Raw genomic sequence first — 24,772 nt, 5'->3', positions numbered from 1 at the left:
GTTCGGGGCTGGCCATGCAAAGATACATTCTATTTATTTTCCTTTTTTATTCCAGGAAGCATTATTGTGAAGACAGTCACCATAAACGCGGATCTCGGACCCCAACAAGTTGAAGCGGGGCTTACTTATATGAAAATTGATATAGACCTGCCGGATGTTAAAGAGGAATGCTTAGAACGCTTTGAGAGAGTTACCAACGCAGCAGGTAAAACCAATTTTCATTGTAAACTTGAACAATTCGGCCACTCTTATTTTTTTAACGTTTCTACGAACTTGCTTCGCTTATTTTTTCTACGTTTAGGAAATAAGTTTAACTAAGTCTTTTTCATCCATGTTATTTTTAAAATTTGTCGACAGATCTTCAGACGCATTTTGTGGAAAACGGATTCACTTCTCCCAGTCGCAACTACTCCTTCTCTCCAGAAAAGTCCAATTTTGCAATGAACATACGCACCCATGTAAGAGAAAAACCTTTTTCCTGTTCCAAGTGCAACTATTCAAATGCTCAAAAGCGAAATTTAAAGAGACACATGCTGACTCACAGTGGAGAAAAACCCTTTTTATGTTCCGTGTGCAACTATGCATGTTATCAAAAGGGCGCCCTAACGAACCACATGATGACTCACAATGGAGAAAAACGCTTTTCATGTGTGGAGTGCAACTATGCAAGTTTTGAACAGAGTGACCTGAAGAGAGACTTGTTGACTCACAGTGGAGAAAAACCTTTTTCATGTTCCGTGTGCAACTATGCATGTTATCAAAAGAGCGCCCTAACGAACCACATGCTGACTCACAGTGGAGAAAAACCTTTTTCATGTTCCGTGTGCAACTACGCGTGTAATCAAAAGAGAAATTTAAAGATGCACATGCTCACTCACAGTGGAGAAAAACCTTTTTCATGTTCTTTGTGCAACTATGCATATAAATATAAGTGTAATTTAAATATCCACATGCTGACTCACAGTGGAGAAAAACCATTTTCATGTTCCGTGTGCATACATGCATGTTATGGAAAGGGTCAACTGAAGAGCCACATGCTGACTCACAGTCGAGAAAAACATTTTTCATGTTCCTTGTGCAACTATGCATGTAAATATAAGGGTAATTTAAAGAGCCACATGCTGACTCAGAGTGTAGAAAAACCTTTTTCATGTTCCGTGTGCAACTATGCGTGTTGTCGAAAGGATCAACTGAAGAGGCAAATGTTGACTCACAGTGGAGAAAAACCTTTTTTATGTTCTGTGTGCAACTACGCGTGTAATCAAAAGAGTAATTTAAAGATGCACATGCTCACTCACAGTGGAAAAAAACCTTTTTCATGTTCTGTGTGCAACTAAGCATGTTATATAAAAAGCAACCTAAACGGACACATGCTGATTCACAGTGGAGAAAAACCTTTTTCATGTTCTGTGTGCAACCATGCATGTAACAAAAAAAGCCACCTTAAAATATAAATGCGTATTCACAGTGGAGAAAAACCTTTTTCATGTTCCGTGTGCAACTATGCGTGTTGTCGAAAGGATCAACTGAAGAGGCACATTTGACTCACAGTGGAGAAAAACCTTTTTTCATGTTCTGTGTGCAACTATGCGTGTTGTCGAAAGTATCAACTGAAGAAGCACATGCTGACTCACAGTGGAGTAAAACCTTTTTTATGTTCCGTGTGCAAGTACGCGTGTAATCAAAAGAGTAATTTAAAGATGCACATGCTCACTCACAGTGGAGAAAAACCTTTTTCATGTTCCGTGTGCAACTATGCATGTTATATAAAAAGCAACCTTAACGGACATATGCTGATTCACAGTGGAGAAAAAACTTTTTCATGTTCCTTGTGCAACCATGCATGTAACAAAAAAAGCCACCTTAAAATACACATGGGTATTCACACTGGAGAAAAACCTTTTTCATGTTCCGTTTGCAACTATGCATATTATCAAAAGAGCGCCCTAACGAACCGTATGCTGACTCACAGTCTAGAAAAACCTTTTTCATGTTCCTTGTGCAACTATGCATGTTAATATAAGGGTAATTTAAAGAGCCACATGCTGACTCAGAGTGTAGAAAAACCTTTTTCATGTTCCGTGTGCAACTATGCGTGTTGTCGAAAGGATCAACTGAAGAGGCAAATGTTGACTCACAGTGGAGAAAAACCTTTTTAATGTTCTGTGTGCAACTACGCGTGTAATCAAAAGAGTAATTTAAAGATGCACATGCTCACTCACAGTGGAAAAAAACCTTTTTCATGTTCTGTGTGCAACTAAGCATGTTATATAAAAAGCAACCTTAACGGACACATGCTGATTCACAGTGGAGAAAAACCTTTTTCATGTTCCGTGTGCAACCATGCATGTAACAAAAAAGCCACCTTAAAATACACATGCGTATTCACAGTGGAGAAAAACCTTTTTCATGTTCCGTTTGCAACTATGCATATTATCAAAAGAGCGCCCTAACGAACCGTATGCTGACTCACAGTCGAGAAAAACCTTTTTCATGTTCCTTGTGCAACTATGCATGTTAATATAAGGGTAATTTAAAGAGCCACATGCTGACTCAGAGTGTAGAAAAACCTTTTTCATGTTCCGTGTGCAACTATGCGTGTTGTCGAAAGGATCAACTGAAGAGGCAAATGTTGACTCACAGTGGAGAAAAACCTTTTTAATGTTCTGTGTGCAACTACGCGTGTAATCAAAAGAGTAATTTAAAGATGCACATGCTCACTCACAGTGGAAAAAAACCTTTTTCATGTTCTGTGTGCAACTAAGCATGTTATATAAAAAGCAACCTAAACGGACACATGCTGATTCACAGTGGAGAAAAACCTTTTTTATGTTCCGTGTGCAACCATGCATGTAACAAAAAAGCCACCTTAAAATACACATGCGTATTCACAGTGGAGAAAAACCTTTTTCATGTTCCGTGTGCAACTATGCGTGTTGTCGAAAGTATCAACTGAAGAAGCACATGCTGACTCACAGTGGAGTAAAACCTTTTTTATGTTCCGTGTGCAAGTACGCGTGTAATCAAAAGAGTAATTTAAAGATGCACATGCTCACTCACAGTGGAGAAAAACCTTTTTCATGTTCCGTGTGCAACTATGCATGTTATATAAAAAGCAACCTTTACGGACATATGCTGATTCACAGTGGAGAAAAAACTTTTTCATGTTCCGTGTGCAACCATGCATGTAACAAAAAAAGCCACCTTAAAATACACATGCGTATTCACAGTGGAGAAAAACCTTTTTCATGTTCCGTTTGCAATTATGCATATTATCAAAAGAGCGCCCTAACGAACCATATGCTGACTCACAGTGGAGAAAAACCTTTTTCATTTTCCGTGTGCAACTATGCGCGTTGTCGAAAGGTTCAGCTGAAGAGACACATGTTTACTCATAGTGGAGAAAAACCCTTTTCATGTTCCGTGTGCAACTATGCATGTTATCAAAAGAGCGCCCTAATGAACCACATGCTGACTCACAGTTGAGAAAAACCTTTTTCATGTTCCGTGTGCAACTATGAGTGTTGTCGAAAGGATCAACTGAAGAGGCACATGCTGACTCACAGTGGATAAAAACCTTTTTCATGTTTGGAGTGCAACTATGCAAGTTATAAAAAAGCAACCTAAACGGACACATGCGGATTCACAGTGGACAAAAACCTTTTTCATGTTCTTAGTGATATTATTCATTTTGTCAAAAGGGCATTTTAAAGAGACGCATATTGACTCTCAGTGGAGTAAACCGTTTATCATGTTCTGATTGCGTTTATTCCTTTTCTTGAAAGGGCACTTTAAAGAGTCACATGCTGACTCATAGTGGAGAAAAACCTTTTTTCTGTTCTCAGTGCAACTATTCATTTTCTCAAAGGGGCACTTTATAGAGCCACATGCTGACTCACAGTGGAGAAAAACCCTTTTCATGGTTCGTGTGCAATTATTTATGTTATCGAAAGCGCAATCTTTAGGGCCACATGCTGGCTTACAGTGGAGAAAAACATTTTTCATGTTCTGAGTGCAATTATTCATTTTCTCGAAGGGGCTTTTTAATTCGACACATGCTGACTCACAGTGGAGGAAATCTCTTTTCCTGTTCTGAGTGAAATTATTCATTTTCTCGAAAGGGAAATTTAAAGAGCCACACGCTGACTCACGGTGGAGAAAAACTTTTTCTTGTTCCGTGTTTAACTATTCATGTTATCTAAAGGTCAATCTTATGGGCCACATGCTGACTCACAGTAGAGAAAAAACTTATTTATGTTTCGTTCTCAACTATGCATGTTTCTGAAAGGGTGTACTGAATAGTCACATGCTGACACGCAATGAAGAAAAAAATTTAGCGAAGCACATACTGTCAAATCAATAAAAAATAAAATTTAACAATACAATCTAACTATCTCTAAAGCAGATATTGGAAACAGTACAGTTATCTTTAATAAATATTATTTATTTAAAAAAAGTTTAAGATGTGCTGGATACTAGTTATGTATTGAAAAGGACCCCACCCCTTAATATGCAGCATACGAAAATGCAATACTTAATTCATGCCAATCCTTGATTAAAAATAAATACCATTAAAATAGCGTCTCCGTCATGAATCCCCAATGTCCACGCCTATACGGACAACTTAAAGTACATACAAATAATATTCCAATAAGATCAGTAGTGTCATATAATTCAGCCCCTGCCTATAAATTAGCAAAATTTGAAAAAATATTTAAAAAAATACTCTTAATTTTAAACGTAAATACGGAATAATAAACTACCCACATCTTATAGACCTCATTAAAGACACCTAATAATGCTACCTTAGTTTCATTTTATGTTGTTTGTTTGTTCTCCAATATACCTACCAACAAACGAATTATCAATAATTATATGGAAAAAATAAACATTAATCTGATCAAACGTAATGAAATAACAAGAATACTAAATACATGTATAGAAGAAAATTTCTTTAGATTCAATAATAATATAACAGTCAACCAAATCGTTTAACCATGGGGAGCCCTATTTCCCGGGTGTTTGCGGATGTTTTATGGATTATATCAAAGAATCTATCGAAATATAAAAATCATTTACAAAAGTTACCTTATATCGTAGATATGTAGATGACATTCTCTTTATCTGGACGGCAATAACACACGAACAATTGGATTTTTTTCTATAAGAAATCAATAATATTAATAAATCGATTCAATTAACAATGAAAATAAGGCGGAATAAGAAACATTTTCTTGACATAGGTTTTTAAATCATTAACAAAAAACTTGAATTCTTAATTTATAGAAAACCAACATGTAGCGATAACATCATACACAACACATCTAGACACCACATTTCACATAAATTATCAATATTCTATTCACTTATTCACAGACTTTCACACGTACCTTTGAATTAGGTATATAAATTACACTAATGAATTAAATACTATAAAAACCATAGCAAATAACAATGGATACAGAGCGAAACTATTTAAAGTATTTTAAAGAAAAGGAATAACAAAATTACATTAACAATCATTTCAGAAGGCCTTGAAAATAAAAATGAAAAAGATATCACTAAACAACGAGTTAAAATCCCTTATATTGGAGAAATATCAACAAAAATTTCCAGATTAACTAATAATGATAAATGCAAAAAAGCTTTTAATAATGTGAATTCTCTAGGGAGAATTTTAATCAACAATAAAGATAAGAGAGAAAAAATTTAAAAACTCTCTCGTCTACTAAGTGAACTGCGCTAATTGCCCGTCATATTACATAGGTCAAACTGGGAGGTCATTCAAAATCCGAATTAAAGAACACTTCGAAAACTTGGTGAATCACAAAGGAGAATTGTCAAATGTAGGATCACACTTATAAGAAAACAAACACTTGTTTGATAAAGACAGAGACGTTAAAATTCTCCACACTTATAAAGGTCATAAACTTGATAGACTAGAATCTTTAGATATTACCCGATTAACTAAAAAAATAGACCCTAACTTTTTAATGAATAAGCAATTAGAATCGATTGTTAAGTCTCCGCTTTTGTATCCATTATAATTTTCATAATAATTTCGAAATTATAATATGTATTTAGTTTATATAATGACCATGTCCACTCTAATGTAAACATATCCCCTCGAAAAATAATATTAGAGAAAAAAAGAATTCCAAAAATCATAATAACGATTTGATTATAAAATTTGGACATTAATAATTCATATTACTTGTAAGGTTTTTCCCTGAACAATATTGAAGTTAGCTACAAATCCAAGGTAATTAGCTTACTGGAAATACCACAATAATTGGAAAATCGACAGTTTAAAACGACTTAGTAACAATTGTAATTAATATAATTGAATAAAAAAACCCTTGTAGATTACCCCTCTCCCCTCACCCATATGTCGTTAGTTATTACGGTCAATTAGTGCCAGTCTGAAGATGGCTAACCAGCTGAAACCGGTTACGGTCAATTAGTACCAGTCTGAAGCTGGCTTTAAGGAGCTGAAACCGGTTACGGTCAATTAGTACCAGTCTGAAGATGGCTTTAACGAGCCGAAACCGGTTACGGTCAGTAAAATTAAAATGTAAAAAAGTTTCATATTTGTTTTATTATAATATATTATTATTGAATTCCGCCATGAATTGTCAGTTTCAAAAATATAAATATCAAATATATTTCAATTAGGTTCAGTTCCCGTCGGCGGCATTTATTTCTATGGATATTTCAGGCGAGTAATTAATGCTTATAATAATTTGTTATTCTTTGAGCTATGCATGAAAAACTTGTCTCATAAATATAAGTTTATCATAAATAAACGTATTTTTTGTGCGGTATTATAAGTACTTTCTCTATGTAAAACAGAACACGATAGCATATTAAATTAACCGAATGCATCAATGTGGAATAAGCAATGATTGTCAGTTTATGTTTAATGGTAGACTTGTACTTACAGTCGCACTGGGTGCCAAGTATTAGTAGATAGATACGGCCGTGACTCGCACAAAGCAGTGCAACATATTCTGCAAGCGGCGGCGGCTGAAATGGTGAAACAAAACTATTGATTCATTTTATTTTTGAAATGCCTAAATAGTGTCTTCAACACGATAGAAATAAAACGGGAACATTTAGCGTAAAAAAATAATTTATTTTATTGTTTGCGTCATTTTTATGTGCTCTTATATACAAAATTTTACATTTTTAACACTCAGATTTTCAAAAATTACTTTTTTATTTCGGGTCATTTTTTAGCAAGAGGTACCAATAATTATACAAATCGGCGAGTTGCGTCAAATGGTGCTATGGCCTTGTATGTTGTTTTCAGAATAAAAAACACAAGGACTGTATCACATGGCCTAGTACATTATTATTCCTACATTATTTTGATGTATCTCAAAAGGTTTAGCCAGCGTTAGGAATGAAAGCACCCAAAAATAATCTTCTTATCGACTTTTCTCTGCTTTTTATCAGTATAATATGCAAATGTTATGTGTCTAAACCTTTCGGGACAAATTCTCTAAATGATTGTGGAAACCATATCAAAATCAGTCGCATAGCTTAGAAGATCTAAGCGCACAATCAGATAGACGTGGATGTGACTTTATTTAAAAAAAATTAGAGATAATGGAATTTCACCACGAATTGTCAGTATCCAAAATAGAAATATTGATTACGTATTTTTAACTTCTATTTAATAATATGTTTTGTTTTTTTTACGAGCTTTATGTTTATTCAAGCTTTTATTATGTACACGATTTGTATTTCTTATATCATGGTTTGTGTATTAAATGAACGTGGTATTAATTAAATGATTTAATTAATACCACGTACAAGTCAAAGGGCAAAAAGGGCAAGTATTGTTGTTCGTCTAGTCAGGGCCGGTTCTGAGCCAAATAGCGCATGGCGCAAGTAAAATTTTAGCGCTTCTTGTCAAAACCGGTAGATTCCTAGGACCTAGGACAGTGTTTCCCACAGTGGGGCGTACGCCCCACCGGTGGAGCATAACGCCTCAGAGGTAGGGCACCCACTTTAGAGATGAGACACGTAGGCATTCCACATAGAAAAGGGAATACTCATCGGTCGTTCAAAAAAATGCCTGATAGGTACAAAATTATACTGTACGCCAAATTGTACTTAATATAGAATGAAACCCGTCACGATTTCAATAATTATCGAAAAACAAAGAAACTCTACAGGATATTGAGTGCGCATGAGTGCGGATTTGTAACAAGAAGCTGGATATCCGTGAACATGAATGATCACAGAAAGAACATGAGAATGGATTTTGCTTAGTATGAGTGCGAATGTGTCTTCATAAGCTTGACTTTTGTGAACGTGAAAAGTAACATTAAGAAAATGAGAGTGGTTTATCCTTAATATGAGTGATAATGTGTGTCGTTAAATTTGACTTCCATAAATATGAATAATTTACAGGAAGAATGGTTTTCCTTTAGTATGTATGAATACTATTGTGTCTCATTAAACGTGACTTCTGTGAACATGAAAATGGTTTTTCCTTAGTGTGAATGCGAATGTGAGTCATTCAATTTATCTCTTGTGAACGTGAATAGTTACAGTGAACATGAGAATAGTTTTTCCTTAGTATGAATGCGAATGTTTGGCATTTATTTACGTATTCCTTTAGATTTACACACAGTACAATACGATACAAGATATAATTAAAATATTTTTAGTGATTATAGATTATTGTACCTTATCAGGTCGAAATCGTCCGAACTGATTTTTGCTTAAAAGTTTTCTGTTCTCTATGTAATTACTTAGTGTATTTTTAAAGATTTTTTCAATAATTTTTGGGATAACAGGGAGATTGGTCTATAATTGTTAACTTTGTTTTTGGGTCAACTTTTGTGGATTGGTACGACTATAGATTTTTTAAGATGATCTGGGAAAATCCCGAGGAAAAGCTTTTATTGATAATGTTTGATAGAGGCGTTGCTACACTGTGTTTAATGATTTTGAGTATAAATGTGTTTAGATTGTCAGGACCTTTATAATGTGTAGTGTTAAGACTGTCAATGATTTTTAACATTAAGCTTAAGCATTAAGCTTGACTTCTGCGAACATGGATTACACAATAAAAGAGACGGGTTTTCCTTAGTTTGAGTGTGAATGTGCTTGACCATGAATAATCACAGTAAGAAAATAAGATCAAAATTTCTATAGAATGAGTGAGAACGAGTTGCAATAACTATGACTTCTGTGAAAATGTATAATGACAGTAAGAAAATGAGAATAGTTTATCCTTAGTCGTCGTACGAGTGAACACGTATGCCATTAAATTTGGCTTGCGTGAACATGAATAATTACAGTAAGAACATGAGAACGGTTTTTGCTCAGTGTGAGTGCGAATGTGACATAAAGGCTTAAATAACAAACTTACACTAAGGATTTGCGAAGCAAAATATCCTTATTTTACTTTTCAAGACAGAAACTTATTATTGCCCGTTACTTCATCTTATTTGGTGGAATGTGGTTTTTGCGCCATAAGCAATTTACTCACTAAGAAACTTAATTGATTGGATATAACTAATAGAGGGGACCTAAGACTGAAATTAACTAAGTAATATCCGGACATAAAATTTATTTGTAGCAAGCGTAACTGAATTTAATTTCAGTAATATATGTATTAGAACAGGTTTTATTTAATTTCATTAGGGGTTCAAATGTTAACAAACATATTTTAATATGATTTGAAAATTTACCTGCTGTTTAGTTAAAACAAAAGATGCCGGAGGGGCATGGCATAAAAAAAGGCTGGGAAACACTGCCCTAGTTAGTAATCAATTATATTTGGATGATTTGTATGTTTGCCTAGAGCGGTTTTAATGAAAGATAATCTAAAGGGTGGTGTGTTCGTTTAGGTATTATCAGCTTTGGAAATTCAGCACCCGGAGCGGACTGCTACAATTGCGCCCGCATAGGGCCGGCCCTATTTTTTGTTATTACTTGACATAATGAATATCTTTCAACAACTTCAATACTTTTTTTTGTGCAGGGTCAAATTAAATCCAATAAATTTGTCGCAGTAAGACAAAAATCCTGGGTTCGATTTCCACTTGAGACCGTTACTTCTTATTTGTCTGTGTCTTGTTCTGTTTCGTTTAGATTTATAAGTATTATCTTCTACTTCAATGATAAATACATTGGTGGTACCGACCCTGTTTTGTATTATTACTATCCATAATCTTTTTGAAAAAAAATATATATATTTATATGTGGATAGCTCTGCGTTTCTTTATTTTCTTTTTTCTGCATTACAATAAATATATTTTTTAAATATCATTTTTTTGGGATGGTGAATGAACGATGTTCGCTGTTTGCAGTTTTATTGTCTATGGTTGAACTTTTTTAAATGGCCTTGAGATTTCTCTGTCTATACGAGTGATTTATTTATGGTCTACGATATATTTACCTGTCTGGAACGTACGACTGTTTTATCTGTGGTCGTCTGTGGTTAAGAACAATATATATATAGAGAATAGTATATTTACCAGAGATGTGCAAAATGGGTACCCAAAACCATTTGAAATGCAAAATGGAAATGGGTCAAAATTTTTCCATTTGAAAATGCAAAATGCAAAATGGTTTTTAGAAAAGCATTTAAAATGCAAAATGCAAAATACCTATTTTCAAAATGCATTGGAAATGCAAAATGGTTTCTCAGGTCAAACAATTAAAATAATTATAGAATTTTTAAACAATTTTGTCATTTAATAATGGACATCAATGTAGAACAAACATATTACATGATGGTAAATCCAAGAACACCACGACTACAAACTACTATGAAACCACAAAAAACATGCGCGGGACTAATGTTGCCAACGTAAAAACATAGAAACTGCTATCTAACATTTAATATTACAGCGTCATGGCCCCGTGTTCAGTAGTTTTTGTAATTGTTATCACTCAATTGCCAAGGCTCCTACCAGGGAGCAACTTGACAAATGTAAATTATCTCTCATAGCGAGGTTGAGGACCGACTGATATTTGGGGCTTATGAAAAAAAGATGAGTGGAGATAGTAGGAAGTTTGTTGCCAAAAAGCATTTAAAATGGAAAATGCATTGAGAAAAGCATTTAAAATGCAAAATGCAAAATGGTTTTTAGAAAAGCATTTAAAATGCAAAATGGAAAAAACCCATTTTGCATTTTGCATTTCCATTTGAAATGGATTTATTTGAAATAAAGCACATCTCTGATATTTACTATGCATGACCTACAATTTTTTTTGAGAAGTGACCGTGAGTCGTTTCTGCCCGTTTCCAAACATTCTGTTTATCCCGCGTTATTTGATTTATCATCCCCTGCCTGTGATGATAGTGGGAAGTACTAATACTTATATTCATCGCTATTCATTTAGGTAGCGGCCTTTATTTCAGTTAATTAAGGGGTAAATATTTACCTTCGTCTGCCGTTTTTAATACGCATTAAAAATTAAACAATCATGTTGGGGACCAAATTTGGTCTATTAAATATATATTTATATATATTTGGCCTGGTCGATTAATAAAGGGGTACGTGGCCAGCGATCTTGAATACTTGTCTATTATGCCGATCATGCAGTGTTGCCAACTCAACTACTTCAAAATATGCTAGAGTGATGGGAAAATTATGCCAGAAAAATGCTTAATTACTTTAACAAAAGCCAAAAAAAAGCTAACATAAATTTAAAATAGAAATAAAATCAGTGAAATAAAATATCAATATCTTCATCTTCTTCTTCTTCATTAACAGCAGCTGATGTGGAAGGCTGAGAGACGGAGTCGTAACTTTCTTTGGTCCCAATGCAAAGCAGGAACAGTGTAAGAATAACAAAACTCTCCTGCTCTCTTTACGCCAAACCTCACGTACAAAATGGCATTCAGGGTTCTCACCGCCAAACGATTTCGGAGTTTTGATTTGACCAGACTCATTTGGCTAAATACACGTTCAATGTCCGCATTTGAATGCGGCAATGTTAAAATAGACATTGCAAACTGACATAAATAACCGAAGGGGTTATTATTAGCTGCATCTTTATATGCATGACTTCATTCCAAAACTCTACAGTGGAAGTCAATGATTCCCATTTAATGTGAACTATGTTTCTCCATTGAGACACCAGTTTTTCAATCGATATCATTTTTGTTAGTTAAAAAATTGGTTTTTATTATTTTCATGTTTCTGTAAAAATAAGCCAAATAAACATGCTATAAGCTAAAAGCATAATAGTTATGCTAAACATGGAGTAATTATGCCAAATTTAGCATATAAATGCTAACTTGGCAACACTGCGACCATGTCTTTCATGTTTTTTACAGTGCCACTACACCAACAAATGCGAATTATGCGCGATGTTCATATCGGTGTTCTGTCAAAATGGTGTGTCCGCTAGCAAATTTTATCGTAAATTATTATTTACTTAAATAATATTATATATCAATATTTTCAAAATCAGAATTGCAAAAACTTGTTGTTTATTGTCGTTAAGTTGATCAAATGATTGTTTTTATTTAAAATGCGTATTAAAAACGGGGGAAGTACGTAAATAATTACCAATTTAGGGAATCATTGGGCGTTTTTTGTCAACAGCGGAACGTTTAAACTGTCAATTTGACATCTAAAATGAGACTTAAACGTTAAAACTATTTTCTGTTTCTGGTTTATTTGTCCTGGTTTAAACCAATTTCCAAACGCTACAACAGCACTGCCATGGATCTACTAAATCCAGACATTGTTTCTGTCAAGACGGAACCAGGGCCCCAGGGAGAAGGCGGAGGTGAAATGCCGTGTACGGATATTGATTACGACCTCTCAGATGTAAAGAAGGAATGCTTGCAATATGCGGAGAGTACTCGGACAGTCAGTAAGTTTCATGGCATACGTATGTTGAATTTTAAATTCGGATGTTCTGAATCCATGTCCGTTTGGAAATGTCGTATTAACAGTTCGTTTATAAATTTATTTGATTTTTAGGTATATTTGCAGAAAACTGCTTAATTTTTTTTTATTTTTTATATTAACTCCACACAGGAGGCCCTGAAGAAAATAATTTCCCTCAGGGCCTATGTCATCTTTGGGGATGCTGTGTGGAGGGTCTTTTTGTTGAGAGGAAGGAGTGAACATGGGTCTTGAAGAGTCCCATGTTGTAGGAGGGAGGAAACACAGAGGCCGGCAGTTCGTTCCACAGCCGAGCTGTTGAACTTAAGAACGAATCGTAGAAGCGACCCGTTCTCATGTGACAAATGTCAACCGTGTACAAATGTTGGGCGCGCGTTTGGCGTGTATCCCGACTATGCACCGGTGCCGAAGGGATCAATGATGCTAGTTCCTCAGACTTACTCAGATTACTACACCCTTATTACTTATATATCCCTCACGGTCATGATAAAGGTTTCAAAGGTTCCATTGACTGAAAACAACCAAACTCCGCACTGAAGATGTTCAAGATTAAATGGTTTTTCCTTCTTGAAGCATGCATCTGACGATCTGAAGCGGACATCTGGAGTCATTATTTTTCTCAAATTATTCAGTCTGTTCTCAAAATTCACGCTTTTCATTGTTTATAAAGGCGTTCTCAATCGACGAATAATAATTTACAGCCTATAAATAAAAAAAAGTATAATGTCGTGTATCTTATACGTAGGTATTATCGATTTGTTTTTTCAGGTAGCGTTAATGTAGAGGCTGATACCATCGAGGCGGAACTTACGCCACGAGAAGAAGTTGAGGGGGACTTTCCTTATATGGAAATTGACATAGACCTGCCTGATTTTAAAAACGAATGCTTAAAACGCATGGAAATTATTACCACGACAGCAGGTAAAACCGATTTTCCTAATAATATTTAAAAAATTCGTTTAATCCTATTTTTGGATTTATAAATATATGTTCATGAATTTACTCCTCTTACTCAGTGAACGTATTAAGTAGTTATGAGCTTTCATTATCAACAAAATTTTTAATTTGTCTACAGAGCTGAAGATGCATCTCGCCGAAAAGTTATTCGTATCTCCCCATAGTAACTACTCCTGTTCCGACTGCAACTATTCATGTTCTCAAAAAAGCAATTTGAAGAACCACATGCTGACTCATATTGTAAAAAAACCTTTCTCATGTTCTGAGTGCACATATTTATGTTCACGAAAGGAACATCTGACGCTCCACATGCGAACTCACAGTGGGGAAAAACCTTTTTTATGTTCTGAGTGCAATTATTCATTTTCTCAAAAGGTCCATTTAAAGAGCCACATGCTGACTCACAGTGGAGAAAAACTTTTTTCATGTTCCGTGTGCAACTATGCATGTTATCGAAAGGGTCAACTGAATAGACACATGCTGACTCACAGTGGAAATAAACCCTTTTCATGTTCCTTGTGCAACTATGCATGTTATGAAAAAAGCAACCTAAACGGACACATGCGGATTCACAGTGGAGAAAAACCTTTTTCATGTTCTGAGTGCAATTATTCGTTTTCTCTAAAGAGCACTTTAAAGAGCCATATGCTGACTCACAGTGGAGAAAAATATTTTTACTGTACCGATTGCCACTATTCATCTTCCCGAAAGGGAGATTTAAAGAGCCACATGCTGACTCACAGTGAAGAAAAATATTTTTACTGTACCGATTGCCATTATTCATCTTGTCGAATGGGAAATTTAAACAGACACATGCTTACTCACACGGGAGAAAAACCTTTTTCATGTTCTGAGTGCAATCATTCATTTACTCAAAAGGTCAGTTTAAAGGAACACATACTCTCTCACAGTGGAGAAAAACTTTTTTCATGTTCCGTGTGCAACTACGCATGTTATCGAAAGGGTCAACTGAATAGCCACATGCTGACTCACAGTGTAAATAAACCCTTTTCATGTTCCTTGTGCAACTATGCATGTTATAAAAAATGCAACCTTAACGGACACATGCGGATTCACAGTGGACAAAAACCTTTTTCATGTTCTGAGTGCAATTATTCAAGCTTTTATAAGGGTAATTTAAAGATCCATATGCTTACTCACACGGGAGAAAAACCTTTTTCATGTTCTGAGTGCAATTATTCATTTTCTCTTAAGGGCACTTTAAAGAGCCACATTCTGACTCACACTGGAGAAAAATATTTTTCTTGTACTGAGTGCCACTATTCATCTTCCCGAAAAGGAGATTTGAAGAGACACACTCTGATTCACAAAGGAGAATAATTTTTGTTCCCTCTACACCTATTATTTTTCTCAAAAAGGCGGCCGAAGCAGCATATGCCAACAGACAGTGGAGAATAACGTTTTATTATTCCGAGTGCAACTATTCATGACCGTAAAAGGGAGAGATTCATAGAAACACATGTGATTTCCAAGTGAATAGTAATTATTTCGCTAAGAGTTTATCTTTTTTTTACAAATTTCAGAATATTAATTTTACTTTAAATAAAATTACTATAAAAAAAATAATAAATAAAAAAAATTCTGAGATGGGGAGATGTCTGTTTTTACGCACTTTTAAATTGATACTATACATATTTTAGTACATAAATATTTTACCGCATTTAAAAACTCATTTGAAGGCATAAAAGATATCGGTAACTTTCTCCCCATGCGAGCCGACTTACACAAAAAGGATTTATAGAAAGAAACGTTCTGATGAAGCCAATATCATCTGTGAACAGGTTTGTATAGAGTTTCGGATACTTTCACATGTGCGGAGAGAATCAGTACTGCTTGCTCTGTCGAGCAGGCAACACACTCAGAATGCCTACATTGCTTTCGTAGATTAGATATGGCAATTGGTAAAAATAATAGTGTTAAAAGTGTTTCAATCCTTCACAACGGTTTTATACGCTAAACACTGCAATTATCAAATATAAAACACGCCGTTTATCAAAAAATGATCTTTAGGACTAGGATAGAACGGCAAAACGTGCAAACTCTCCACAATGAAGAAAGATGGTGAATGGTGAAAGACTAAAAAATTTTGTTTTTTTTTTGTTATTTTTTTTATTAGTAAAAAAAGATACACGAATTACATTACATAATATAATATAATACAAGTATTTGATGTACCCCCATAAATAAGCAGGGCTTGTGTGTATGGGGGGTGTTGTTATATTGGTTTATATTTGATATGATTCAGTTCAACTTCTAGGAATATTTTTTAAGGTGGCTTTTGAATTCGTTTATATTTGCATTCATGTTTCTAATTTTTTCTGGTAATGAGTTAAAAAAATTTACTCCGAGATATTCATGGTTGAACTGTCCTATTGTTTTTTTACATTTAGGAGTTGGAAGTATTTTTATTTTATTTTATTATATTTTTTTAAATTTATTGTAAAATAAAAAATTACAAAAGGTGTAGCTTATGGGTAGACCCCATTTCTTCCAGCTAACCACATTTATTTAATTACAATGTTTATATAATATTATTTGTTTTTATTATAATAATTACAATGTTTATACAGATAAAACAACAATATACAAATGAAAAAATACAAATATATATACCAATAAAAATAGGCGTTTCATTTACATGAGGTATTCACTCAACGTGTAGTGACATTTATTAACAAGGAAAGTGTTTAGTAACGATTTGAATTTGTGTGTACCTTGTATTTGTTTAATGTTATGTGGAAGGTTGTTATATACTTTAATGGCCATGTAGTATAGTCCTTTTTGGAATATTGTTTTGTTTGCTTTTGGTATTAGTAAGTTTTCTGTGAGCCTTGTAGCGTATTTATGTGTTGAGCTTTTTAGTGGGAACTTGTCTGTAGATGATCGCACTAACATGCATAACTCCATTATATATATGTCTGTGACTGTCAGAATTTTCAGATTTTTAAACATGGGTCTACATTAATCTAAACGATCAGAGTTTGTAATTTTTCTTATGCATCTCTTTTGTATGATGAAAACATCTTTAGCGTTTACCGAGTTTCCCCAAAAAAATAATACCGTATTTTATTATTGAATATACATAACCATAGTATGCGGCTATTACTGATTCGGTGTTTAATATTTTTCTCAAGGTACCCAGAACATAAGAAAAACTACTGATTTTTGCTACAATTTTTGAGACATGTTCTTTCCAGTTTATGTTTATATCTAATTCTATTCCCAGTAGTAAACAGGTTTGGGAAGGTTCGATAATATTATTATTAATGTTTACATTTATATTTATAGGTGTAGCTTGCACTGGACAAAATTTTAAGATTTGGGTTTTGTTTGTGTTGAGTGATAGATGTTGCGATTGCGATTGTTGTCAATTATACGTCTAACATATTTGTTAATATGTTAGTGTTTCGAAAGCATTTCAAATATCGATAATCAATATTCTGTTAAAAGTTTAATGGCGGACCCAATGAAAGGTTTACTGGTTTAACTTTAGATATAGATAAAGTATATATCGAGTAATCCGACGATTGACGACAATTCTCTCAACCGATTTCAAATGTCAAGTTCAAAGTCAAGGTACCGTAGTCACAGTTCTTATATCCTTATTTCCAAATATGCGTTTTGCATACGATATCATTGTTTTGACGGAATATTACCAGCACAATTCAAATAACAGTTCCGTTACAACTATGTTCTTTTTCAGGTTTATTTGTTTATTTGTACAAATCACAAGTGCGCCCCACGGTTGGATTTGGCAGCCACCTCTGGTATGAAGCCCGAAAATACCTGAAAAAAACCCTCGACTCTGTGCAGAAACGGGCGGTCTGTTTGATAGATTCTCCTATCTTAACAAACGGATTGCAATCTTTAGAGCATATGCTTGTTCTACCGGTATTTCTATGGAAGATGCTCCGAGGAACTAGCGTCATTAATCCCTTCAGCACCGGAGCATAGTCGGGAAACACGATAAATGCATGCCCAACATATATACACGGTTAACGTTAGTCGCATGAGAACGGGTCGTTTCTACGACTCGTTTCTGTATTCAACGGCTCGGCTGTGGATCAATTTTCCGGCCTATGTGTTTCCTCCCTCATAAAACATGGGTCTATTCAAGACTCATGTTCACTCCTTCCTCTCCTCAAAAAGACCCTCCACACAGCATCTTCAAAGATGACATAGGCCCTGAGGGAAATTATTATCCTCAGGGCCTCCTGTGTGGAGTAAATGTAAAAAAAAATCAACGATTTATTCCACTAAAAAATATGTATAAACATACATATTTTTGTACGATTTTTGTACACAAATATTGTGTACAAAAATCGTTTTCTGAAAATCATATAATAGGTATTCTATAATAAAAGGAAAGAAAACAACTAAAATAAATCAGATTTTATAAAATAAACTTTCTGTTATACTGTAAACACAATACTAATATTATTGAACTTTGGTATTTTAATTGTAAAACAATCTACATTTTCAAATAATATATTAATGCTATTAAAAAGATAGAATATCTTATAAAAGCCTGTTCTACAAAACGAATTTTAAAATAATGAATTCAACTGTAAACCTAATATAAATAAGTTTTGATTGTATAACTTTACTTTTAAATAAACCCGCAATTTTAAAAATTCGCGACAAACTTTCCAATGCATTACGTATTTTTGAATATTCAACCAAGAAATAAATCTGTTCAAGTCCGTCCAAACAGAAGCTCGACAGAAGGACAACAGATTTGGCAACATTGCATATCAAGTAAGTGCTTTCATAAAAAATCAACAAGCGTTCATGATTTAATGATGAAAATTTTGTGAGCATATGCATAAAATAGCTTTATATATAATAGCTGACCACATTTTAAATTTATTTCACAAAAAAACATGTTGCCACGTAATTTACAGCGTAGGTATCACATGTGAAAGGATGATCAAGAAAGGTGGTTTACTCAAAGATGTTCCAATAAGTGTTGCCCGATATAAATATTTTCATATATTGACTCATTTTATGCATTCTGTAAGAAAAGCACAATTAATTCCGGAGATTTAAACTTTAAAAAAAACATGGTTCATATATGTACACAAAATTACAAAACTTCATCAAAATTAACCAACTTTAGGGCTTGTGCGGGAGACCTAAAATCCATTTTTTATAAAAAAAATCATTTCTTCCTTATTTTTATGCCCTAATATTACTGTTTTTTAAATTGGAATAAACACAAATGTAAAGATTTTATTTTAGTCAATTTTAAAAAAATTGATATTTTTTGAAAAAAATTAAAACTTTAGGCCTTGTGCGGGAGACCTAAACATTTTTTTAAAATTCCAAAACTTTTTGTGGTAAGTTGTGGAACCTAGTAGCAACTTTTTTTCATCTTGGAATTTGAAAACAAAAAAAAAGTTAAAAATCGATACACCCTAGTGGTAGTGCACAGTCACAGCACTCGCTTTACGGAGAACAAAGGTTTGATCATCGAACTAATCTAATGAGTTTGGAGGCCAAAGGCTGGAATATTGTGTACCAGCATATTTAATAAACTAAAAAATAAACTGCCACTTAATGAAATGAGAAACCTAACACTAAAAACATAAAAAAATGGTGGATAGTAAAAGATAAATTTGTGTAAAATCCTTTTTATTTTTATTATTTTTCCTTTCTAAAACATTACTTGATAACTTTTACTGCTTAAACTATTGTTCCTTCTGATGTTAACACAGTTAACTATTGTTCCTTCTGATGTTAACACGGTAAAAACAAAAACTTTTACATATCTATAATGTAATATGTCAAATACTGCTATATTTTATTATTGAATACGACAACCAAATTTAGGGAGAACCAACAGACAAGAAGCTGTGTGGCAACTTTACTGAGCTACCTCTATTTTATACTTAAATTGTGTGAAACGATTGTATTATTAAATAAAATCTTATTCGGCTGTGAGCACTTTTGGTAATATACAGGTTAACTAAAAATTGATAAACGTTGTAAATGAATATATTTAAATTTATCCTATACAATAATGTAGAAACTTTACGACAAATTTTCGCGAGCGATATATATACCGCTATTCGATTTAGTATTTTCATCGCTTTTGTTAGAACACGAAATGATGAAAACAAAAAAAAATCATTTTTCACTCAAAAGAACAAATCAAGCAACATGTCGTAAAGACAAACTGCAAGCGAATGATGTATGCACAAGTTATTTCGCCCCAAATTTCAAACGGCCTGACCTTGACCAAAAGTATGCCTTAGAAGCTGCTTACCAAGCTTTCCATACAGATCACATTACTTAGGTTCTCACTTCCATCTTTTTTCTCAATTGAGGTTTAGCATGTGTTTGTTCAAATATGCCTTTCGAGAAAGAACATTTGCATTTGGAACATGAAAAATTTTTGTCTCCAGTATGGGTCATCATGTGTCTCTTCAAACCCCCACTTTGAGAACAAGAATAGCTGCAATCGGAATACGAAAAAGGTTTTTCTTGACTGTGGGTCAGCATGTGTCTCGTCAAATCTCCCTTTCGTGAAAATGAATATTTGCAGTCGGAACATGTAAAAGGTTTTTCTCTACTGTAAGTCAGCATATGATTTGTCAAATCTCCCTTTCGAGAACATGAATATTTGCAGTTGGAACACGAAAAAGGTTTTTCTCCACTCTGGGTCAGCATGTGTTTCTTCAAATCTTCTCTTTGAAAACATAAATAGCTGCAACCGGAACATGAAAAAGGTTTTTCTCCAGTGTGGGTCAACATGTGTCTCTTCAAATGTGCCATTCGAGAAAATGAATACTTGCAGATGGAACACGAACAGGGTTTTTGTCCAGTATGGGTCAGCAAGTGCTTGTTCATACACCCCCTTTGAGAACATGAATATTTGCAAACGGAACAAGAAAAAAGTTTTTCTCCAGTGTGGGTTAGCATGTGCTTCTTCAAATATTTCTTCAAAGAACATGAATATTTGCAGTCGCAACATGAAAAAGGTTTATCTCTACTGTGCGTTAGCATATGATTAGTCAAATGTCCCCTCTGAGAACATGAAGAGTCACATTGAAAACACGAAAAAGGTTTTTCTCCGCTGTGGGTCAGCATGTGTGTCGTCAAATGACTCCTCTGAGAACATGAATATTTGCAGTCGGATCATGAAAAAGGTTTTCCTCCAGTATGGGTGCGCAAGTAAAGTTCTAAGTTTGCCTTATAGAAGCAGGAGTAGTTACAATGTGGACAAGATAATAGTTTTTCAGTTTGTGTCTTCGGATCTGTCAATGAATCTGAAAAAGATTACGAATAAATCAATAGTGTATGCACCGTTGATTCATAAAAATGAAAAAAAAAATAGAATGCACGAATTTGTATTTACCTGTTGTCTGTGTTATTCTTTGAAAGTGTTTTAGACATTCTTTTTTAATATCGGGCAGCTCTATGTCAATTCCCACATAAGGAATTCCCCCTCCGTATTCTTCTACGGATCCTGGTTCTACCATGAAGATAGTCTCCACTTTAATATTACCTATAAAAATAAACAACAATGCAATCCGAAGACGAAGAGCGCTTTAAAATGAAAGAACAGTCGTCCCTTTCCCAGAGAGTTCTACAATTATTATAAAATAAATGTTTTATATGTGTCCAGTGTACCACTGCACAAACAAGCGTTTTTTTTAAATGCCTTACCTTTTAGTACAAAGTACCAACCTAAGTAGCAATCGCACTGGTCGGATGTCAGTGGCTTCACTACAGATATTATCAAAACTTATATTAAAAAGATTTTTAAGAAATTTTCGAGAAAATAAGATTATTCATTATTTTCAACATATTTAAAGATTCCTTATGAGCCCATGATTATTTGCAATTGGAACATGAAAAATGTTTTTCACCACTGTGGGTCAGCATGCGTTTCCTTTAATCTCCCATTCGAGAACATGAATTTTTGCAGTCGTCATATGAAAACGGTTTTTCTTTAATGTGATTCTGCATGTGGTTCTTTAAATATACCTTTTGAGAACATGAAAAATTGCAGTATGAACATGATAAAGCTTTGTATGCTCAAATGCGGTTATACCATTGACTTATAATAGGACGAATAGTTACAATGGGGACAAGCCAATCGTTTTTTCGTATCATGCTTGTCCAAGAAGCTGAACTAGTAAAGATACTTACAAAGTAAATCGGCTTTACTTTCTGTCTGGTAAATTCTTTCCATGTATTTCAAGCGTTCATTTTTTACATCAGGCAGGTCTTTGTTAGTTTCTATATAAAGAATTCCCCTTTCATCTTCTTCTTGGGGTCCGGGTTCCTTCTTGATGGTAACAGTTTCCACATTAATGCTACCTGGAAAAACAAAACAACAGTTTAGGTACAGTGATCATTTGCATGCCAATATGAACAATTCACCTCCAATAACTTCACAAAATACATTTCAAATTATTATGATTGCTCTCTTCCAGAGATCTTGAGCATGACTTAATTTATATTTTTAGAGAAAATATTTACAATAAAAATATCATTAAATAACCATGTATATGTGTGAATTTGGACAAGACACTAAAGAAATAAGAAGAACCCCAGATGTCCGCTTCAGGGACCAATGTACCGAGAAGGAAAACCATTAGCTCTTGAGCACCTTCAGTGCGGAATTTCGTTGTTTATGGCCGATGGAACAATGTTTTCTTGCATCACTGTTATGTGTATTTTCAATGTATAAAACATGTAACTTATATCACGTCCAAATAAGTTTAGTAATTTTCTGCAAGATAAGTTAAAAGGAATAATACCAAACGACCTTTGGTATTATTCTGAATAAGCGTATTATGCACTGCCTGCGTTACATCTAAAAAAATAAATGGATTCCAAACATCGGAATTGAACATTTAGATTTTTATACATATACAACCGAACTTACTGGCTGTTTTTTTTTTTTGATTTTATGGATTCTTTCGTAATCCTTTAACTAGCTAGGGCTTATAACAATACCCTTCATGTTTCTAGCTGACTAGTACTGCGGCTCATTTGGCCTTATTACTATTACCATCTGATGGTTGTATTTACTTGACTGATTTTATATTACATTAATGAGTTTTATGAGGAAAAATTCTTAACTGGATAAAAAAGGCAGGGCTTACTGGCTGTGCGAGTACTCTCAGCATACCGCAAGCATTCCTTCTTTACATCTGGGAGGTCGACATCTCTATCCGTATAGGGTATTTCACCGCCGACTCCTTCCTGGTGCCCTGGTTCCGACTTGATGGAAACAGTATCTGAATATAATAGATCCATGACACTGCTGGGGTGAAGATCGGTAATTGGTTAAAGGCCAAAGAAACATACCTGAAAAGGAATATTGTGATGAAGGAACTTAAAATTGCGTGAGCTTTGCATATTTTGTATCGGTTGGAACATTCGGTCAAAAACTGTGAAGGCGTATGCATTACAAACATTTGTCCTAATTGAAATTGTGACCTTGAAGTTAAATCTTTTGAGAACGGTTAAGACACTAGTCGGATTACACTAAATAAGCAAGTATTGCAGTGTATTGGATCCGCCATACCATCTTTAATTAAAAATCTGCAATCCATATGCTTTATAATTTGAATCAGTCTTGGAAATACTAAAAATAAGTAGACGTCAAATCGACAATACATTCCTCAAACAAAAAGCTAAGTGAATTCCCTTGGGCCAAACTTGCCGATTGGCGCAAGTTAAGCTAGTTTACATTTAAAACTGTGCAATTTTGCACAGTGCAGCATTTGAGCAAACCGTAGTCTAAATTAAAGAAGAGTGGCCGCTTGGTTTGATTTGGAATAAGAGCCGTTGTCAAAATGAATACCTAACGTGATTAATACTAATTTTGTGCCCATTCGACATAATAAAATTACTCATTTTCCAAACTGGTTTAGCCCCCAATTGATCACATTAACATATAAAAAGAAAATTGCTCATATAAATTACAAGCGATCCAGAATGTCAAGTGATTATAATAAATTTCAATTGTTAAGAAAGGAGTGTTGTAAAATCTCAAAATTGTGCTATAAAAATTATATTGATAAAATTGAAAATGATATTCGTGTAAACATAAAACATTTTTGGAATTACACTAATTCTCAAAAAAATAATAACTTGGGTATTCCTCCTTGTATGAACTTCAATGGGAAAATTGGTTGTAATGATGAAAACATTGTAAACTTATTCGCCGATTATTTTAAGTCTGTAAATGAAGAGGATATACCTAGCAACGAAATTCTCATCAAATCTTAGTCTGGACATATCTGAAATATGCATAGAAATAAATGATATCAAAAAGCATGTAAATTTGTTAGATGTTAGAAAAAATGCTGGTCCTGATAATATTCCACCGGTGTTAATTAAGGAATGTTTAAACGGCCTAACTGTTCCTCTTTTCCTAATTTTTAATCAGTCTCTAGAAACAGGTTGTTTCCCTGATACATGGAAACACAGTTTTCTTACACCCATTTTTAAAAAAGGGGACAAAACGGACATTACAAATTATAGACCGATATGTATCCAATCAGCGATACCCAAACTTTTTGAAAAAATTGTACTCTCCAAGATAACTTCCAACATACAAAAAATTATAACTTCCCACCAACATGGCTTTTGTTCAAATAAATCTACTTTAACTAATTTACTAATATACGAAAACTTCATATCCAATTCTTTAGCAAACAGATGCCAGGTTGACTCAATATACACTGACTTTAGCAAGGCCTTTGATAAGGTGTGTCACAAAATATTAATTAATAAATTAGCCACACTTGGAGTTTATGTTAGTTTATTAAATTGGTTTATTAGTTATTTGTCCAAAAGAAGTCTTAGTGTGAAAATAAATGGCACAAATTCTTACACATTTATGGCCACAAGTGGAGTGCCACAAGGCTCTCATTTAGGGC

The sequence above is a fragment of the Hesperophylax consimilis genome, chromosome 17 (genome assembly GCF_061612785.1).
Source record: "Hesperophylax consimilis isolate HC1 chromosome 17, BYU_Hcon_1.0, whole genome shotgun sequence".
NCBI lineage: Eukaryota > Metazoa > Arthropoda > Insecta > Trichoptera > Limnephilidae > Hesperophylax > Hesperophylax consimilis.
The sequence above is the reverse complement of the archived record's forward strand: the minus strand, read 5'-3'. Positions refer to the sequence as shown.